This window comes from Apodemus sylvaticus, chromosome 2 (genome assembly GCF_947179515.1).
Source record: "Apodemus sylvaticus chromosome 2, mApoSyl1.1, whole genome shotgun sequence".
In the NCBI taxonomy this organism is placed as follows: domain Eukaryota; kingdom Metazoa; phylum Chordata; class Mammalia; order Rodentia; family Muridae; genus Apodemus; species Apodemus sylvaticus.
This window is the reverse complement of record NC_067473.1, coordinates 102,120,362-102,126,908: the sequence shown is the minus strand read 5'-3', so window position 1 is coordinate 102,126,908 and position 6,547 is coordinate 102,120,362.

Genomic DNA, 6,547 nt, shown 5'->3' with positions numbered 1-6,547 from the left:
TTTGCTGCTTTGATGTTTGCTTTTGCTTCTGCCATCATCAAGGCACTGTCACCTGTTGTGGTACTGGGGCTGGAGTGTCACTTCATATGTAGAGAGTTATTGTGAAGCTAACTGGTATTCTTTAAATGACAAAGGTTTGTGTATCTGAAGGTGGTGGAGCTTGGAGAGGTCAGAAAGCCTTTAGGAGGTGCAGCCTTGCCAGAGAAAGCACATGGCTGGGTGGGCGTCAGGGGCTATAGATCTCCTCACTTTGTGGTTGCTCATTCTGCCTAGTGCAAGATCAAAAACGGGATCTCTCAGCTTCCTGCTCCTGCTGACAGCCTTCCTTGACATGGACATCTAGCCCTCTGGAACCGTAAGCTAGAATAAACATGTCATCAAGCTGCCTTTGGTTGTGGTATCTCATCACAGCTGAAAAATAACTAAACAACTGGGGGTGTGTCACTCTGATGTCTTAGATGCAGCAAGTTTTGGCAAGTCTACCTGCTAAGGAACTTCTAATCTATAAATATTTTGTCCTCAAAGTAACAATAAGATTGGGTAGAAATTTGACTGGGTCACAACTGCATTACAAGCGTACGTTCTGACCCGTTGTGTGGTTTACAACTATGATCCTAGTTATATAGAAGGCTGAGGCAGGAGGATTGTAAGACATAGGCCAGCCTGGGGAACTTATCAAGACTCTGTTTCAAAAAAAAGGGTCAGTCTCTGTGTGTTTGTGTGTGTGTGTGTGTGTGTATCTGTCTGTCTGTCTGTCTGCCTGCCTGCCTGCCTGCCTACCTATCTAAAGTATTAGGAATGTACTCCAGCAGTAGAATGTTTACCTAGCATGCTTTAAGCCCAGGAAACATTCCTAGTAGTAATAAATAAACAAACCTAAAAGAGAGGGATTTATTGATTGATTCTAAGTTAAGTATGGTGACACAAGCCCATAATTCTAGCACGTGGGAAGCACAGACAGGAGGGTTATCCATTCAAGGCCCAACTGGGCTACATGGTAAGGTCAGGTATCAACAACAATAATAAAAGTATATTCTGAGACATCTGGGAATTAGGTTAGGGCTTAGCTATCCATGGGCAAGGGACACGTTTTGAAAATCTGATTTAAAGAAAAGAACCAATAAGTTCTCTACAGCTGAGGCTTGTCTCAAAAGCCTGCCCCTCCGCTAAACATGGGGATTGTAGGTGTGAGTCACCACAACCACCCAACTCCCACCACCTGTTCTTGGTTTTCCTGTGTATTACCTGGTGCCTACCTCATGCACTGATGTGCTGCAAGTGTTAGAGAGGGAAGAATCTGAGAGATAGAAACCTGACAGAAACCATAAAGAATTCAGAGATGGAACTAAATAAAAGGGTGAGAGGGCCGGGCAGTGGTGGCACACACCTTTAGTCCCAGCACTTGGGAGGCAGAGGCAGGCGGATTTCTGAGTTCGAGGCTAGCCTGGTCTACAGAGTGAGTTCCAGGACAGCCGGGGCTACACAAAGAAACCTTGTCTAGGGGGGGGGGGAGGGGGGGAAGATGAGAGGAAGCTTATTTCAGAGTATATTCAAGAGGGAGTACAGATTTTACACACACCAAAAGTAGTTGGTATGTTTTTATAAAAGAAAACAAGAAATGGCAGGGTGGCTCACACCTGTAATCCCAGTACTTGGGAGGTAGAAACAGGAAGATGAGGAATTTGAGGCCAGCCTGGGTTACATGAGAACCCTAAGTCACAGACAGACACGCAGAGAGACTGGAATGGGGAACTGGATACAGACACACACACACACACACACACACACAGACATAGACACACACACAGAGACAGAGAGACAGAAAGAGATGGGGAGAGAGAGAGAGAGAGAGAGAGAGAGAGGGAGAGGGAGAATATATAATCTTTGGGTTGTGTCTAGAGAAAAAGATCACAGAAACTGCTAAGAGAAATTAGCCAGTCCTGGCTCAAGCTTGTTGTCATCTTGGCCACTCAGAAGTCGGATCAGGAGCATAGAAAGCTCAAGACCTTCCAGGGCCACGGTGCAAGCTCAATGCCACGTTTCTCTGAACAGTGTGTGTCCACAGAAAAGTTATGAGGATGAAATATTACTGCTTCAGAGAATATGACATATCTATTATTTGACTACTAAAAAACTCATAAATTTAGATAGCAGATCTTTGACCCAGGCTCAAGTCCCTGACCTACCACTGAGTTATGTATGACTTGTATAGATTGCATGCTAATTTCTTCATCTGTAAGGCAGGAAGAGAAACAAATACAACTGCCCATTAGAGCTGTTGTAAGGTGCAGACATCAGAGCAGCGCTTGTCCAAGTACACTGCATGCAGTCTCTCTCCTTCAGTGTCTCCTCACTGCACCCCATCTATTTTCCTGTTCTTCACATTACCAAGAGACAAAACAGAGGAAAATACAAACCAGCTTCAAAACTATGGAGATGGGGAGGTGTGATGGCTCAGTTTGTTGCCAAGTATTATGATCGGAATTGGATCCCTGGGATAGAATTCCTAAAGGTTGTCCCTTACTGCATATGCATCCCCACAAATGTGTATACACACACACACACACACACACACACACACACACAATTAAAAGTTTTAAAGGTGGGAAGGAATTTATATAGTCCTTGTTTCTGATCCTACCAGTGCTAACTTGCTTCTGAGGCTGACTGACTAAAAGACTGGCACCCTTTTGGAGATATCTGGCATAGGTTTCTTTCCTCCTGATGTGTCTTTACACAGAAGGCTCACCTTCTTAGACTTTCACTTAGCTTCAGTTGGCTTGTCAATCGCCAGGTGATCTCCACACATTCACTAATGTCCCTGCCCTTTGCTGTGAGTAGGCATCATTTTCTCTTATGCTGAGTCAACAGCTACTGCTAGGTTGGTTTGCTGTTAGAGAAAGGGTCTTTTGCGCCCACACTAATCTTAAGGCTGAAGGCTAGCCTTAAGCTCTGGATCATCCTGACTCTGCCTCCTTCTTAAGTGCTGGGATTATGGGTATGTGGCATATGATCAGATTTGTTTTTCTTGAGACAATGTGGTGCTATTCTTGGTTGTCAATTTGACTACATCTGGAATTAAAACCCAAGCTGCTAGATACAGTTATGAGGAATTTTTCTTGATCACTGGAGATGGGAAGACCAAGCTTAGGTCTGGGCCACAGCTCTGGTGGCAGCCTGTATACGGGATGTGGAAAAAGGAAGCTCTCACCTTTGCCAATTTGCCCTCACTCTTGCTGGCCAGTTCATCCACCCACTGATTAGAACTTACTTCTCTGAGATTCTGGCACATATTGAAGGCCAGCTGAGACATTCAGACTTGTGGGCCAGCTATTGGATTCTTGGACTTTCTGTCGGTATTCAGCCATGGTTGGAATAGTCAGACCACAGCCTGTAAGCCACTCTAATAAATTCTTCCAGTTCTTTTCCCTATAGAGCCCTAATACAGACAGAATCTTGTTCTGTGACAGTGGTTAATCTGTAACAGAGTTTAACCAGTCTTCCTGTTTCAGCCATAGAGCGCTGGGATTACAGGCCTGTGCCACAGTGCTAGCTCAATAACATACATTTGCCATGCATATCTCTTCTAGAACTTCTGATAAGACTCATAAGACCTGGAGTTGTCCTATGTGCTGACTGTGTAACAAAGAGCAGCTTTTCAGACCCATCTTTGAAAGCATTCATAGGTCTTACAACCACACTAAGATTCTCTGGGTTTAGAAATCTGGAGCCTTCAGTCAAGTGATTTTTATGTGCTTTGTAACAATTCAAATCCAACACATCTCATTAATGCCAAATATGACTTAAACCAATAACTTCTGGTTTATTTTACCCTCAAGGCACTAATTATGAAGCCAGAAATCTCATCCTCCCTCCAGAACAGGATGGCCATGTGCCGCTCTGTTAGTAAAGAGCTCTCAATTTTATTAATTGAAAAGCCTGGCACAAAGTCAACACAGGACCTCTTTGCATTGGTCTTGTTGGATCTCCCAGGTTCATGTCCCTACTTGTGTCTTGAGTCCTTCATAATGTCCACGTACTTTCCCTTTTGTTCCTGTCCTTCTTTCCTCCCTCTGGGACACTCTTCAGCGTTTTAAGTGCACTGACAGCACAGCTTCAGGAAAACAGATCATCTTATTACCATGGACCTTATGTACCAAACTGGGAACTGGAGACATCCATCAACTAAGCTTCAAATCTGTAAGTTCAAACAGCACTTAGGAACATGAGAGAAAATAATTGAACCCCGAGAAAAATCTCTGGAGGTGAAGGCTTCATCTAGGAAGTGGCCACTGAGCTGCAGAAAAAAGGACAGTGTGTGCCAGGTGCATTCACTCTTAAGAGTCTGGAGTAGAAAGAGAACCAGGCCTGTCACCATATCCATTCTTGCCAGCCTTACAGTTGATATCATAAACATTTACAAAAGGAATGGACAATGTGAATAATATAAAATCAGTGGAAATGTGTCCTTCTTTTGATGTGGATCAATTAATGACTTGAATTGTAAGAGCTCCAGAGTAGAAGAGGGAGGAGACTGTTCTCTGAGAACAAGGTTGAAGTAGTAATAGCATCATCACACTTTAGCCTTTAATGAGAGCATGCGAGACCAGCCAGGCATGGTGGAATACTCCTGAAATCTTTACCTCTCTAGAGGCCGAGGCAGAGAAAGCTTTTCATGAATTCAAGGCCAGTTTGGGCTATACAGTGAGCTCCAGATCAACACGGGTCACAGAGTGAGACCTGGTCTCAAAAAAGCAAACATAGCAGAATATGTAGAGAATTTCAGCCTTTGTCCCAACAGCAAATGGACACCTGTAAAATGAGAATTCCCTACTTGAACAGTTCCTGTCTTATGTTAGACACTGTGCAAGGGTTCTTGGAAATTTTTCCTACTATTATCCCACATTTATAGGCTAAAGACAGGGGTACGGAGGTTGATTACTCTGTTAGTTAACAGCAGAAGCATGACCCAAAGCCATGAATCGCAGCCCCTATATTACCCTATGAGCAAGAGAGAGGCAATCTTTTCTTTTTTTTTTTTTCTTTGGTTTTTCGGATTTTTTTTTTTTTGTCCGAGACAGGGTTTCTCTGTATAGCCCTGGCTGTCCTGGCTGTCCTGGACCTCACTCTGTAGACCAGGCTGGCCTACGAACTCAGAAATCCACCTGCCTCTGCCTCCCAGAGTGCTGGGATTACAGGAGTGCGCTACCACAGCCCGGAGAGGTAATCTTTAACTGAGTTTAATCCTCTTGGCAGGATGAGCAGCTGTGGAGCTGAGAGCAGTGGGCTGTCAGAATTTAATGAACTAATCATTGAATTGAACCCCTCCCTATTAATAAAATAACCTTTTAATTATAGTCTGGCTTCCATATAGATTTTTCTGCTGGAAGGTAATGCACTGACCAGTCTTCACAGGCATTTTGGTCTGTTTGGCAATTTTATTACTCATTCTGAGTTATTCATAATGGCCGAGCCATCTCTCTAGCCCCTAAAATAAGTAAAAATTATGAAAAGTCTTGCCTATTTTCTCATGAAGGGCTAGTTTTAAAAATAAAACCAACGAATAAAGAACAAAATACTGTTAGGCTGCCTGTAAGGATGTGGTTTCCGACATGGAGACGAGCCTGTGTCCCCTATCTTCTTTGTGGAGGCTCCTAGCACAGCCCAAGAGCTTCCTTTGTTTCCCACAGTGCCTTTCTCAAACTCCCACCTTTGCACTGGCACACACCCTGGAGGGAAATGCTCCTGGCTTTTCACAGTGTACCTCATGTTCTGAGCCATGGCAGCTGGCAGCCGGAGGTTGTCAGTCAGCTTCCCAGCGTCAAGTGCCCCTTACACTGGGAGCAGGCTGTTCCCTATCATCATAAAACCCGGTGTTCTTGACAAAGGCTGGTTCTCAGAGCCCCCCCGCCCCCCAGGCCTGGCCTAAGGCTGGCCCCAACAGTTGTGTGACACTGGCCTCATAGCGGGTCTCTGCATGCAATTAGCTCCAGATTCCACACAGTCTGTACGAGTTTTCACCTTTTCCTCGTCTGTTAATTCATTTCATGGGCAAAACTGAGACAACAGCAAAGTTTTAAAAGAGAAAGTGTCATAAAAACCGAGGCCATTTGACCTTGACAAGCTCATCTGAAGCACATTTGAAGGCTTGAACAGCGCCCTCCCAACACACACGCAAGAAACATTCTTATTCGTATTCTCTCTAACAGACTGAAAATCCATTTCTTCTAGGAAGCATGGAAAACCAAGCCATGCAAAGTCAGATTTAGGACAGGAAAGGATCTAGCACTGTCTCAGACTCCGTGGGTCCACGAGGCCCGGCGAGGGGGAGGGGAGGCCGGCAAGTGGCAATTGTTAAGAAAACAATACAGCATTCCTGCTAGTTGGCTTTTACAGCCATTTTCCCCAGAGCAGTCGCTGGAGACGTGACTAACGGTAGGGCTGGAGCCCCTCGCAATCCCTCGTCCCCCGGAGGGAACCGCGTAGGATGAATAAGGGCGGTGCACCTCAGCCTCCGCTGCCAGCCAACATGGCCACCTTCACATGG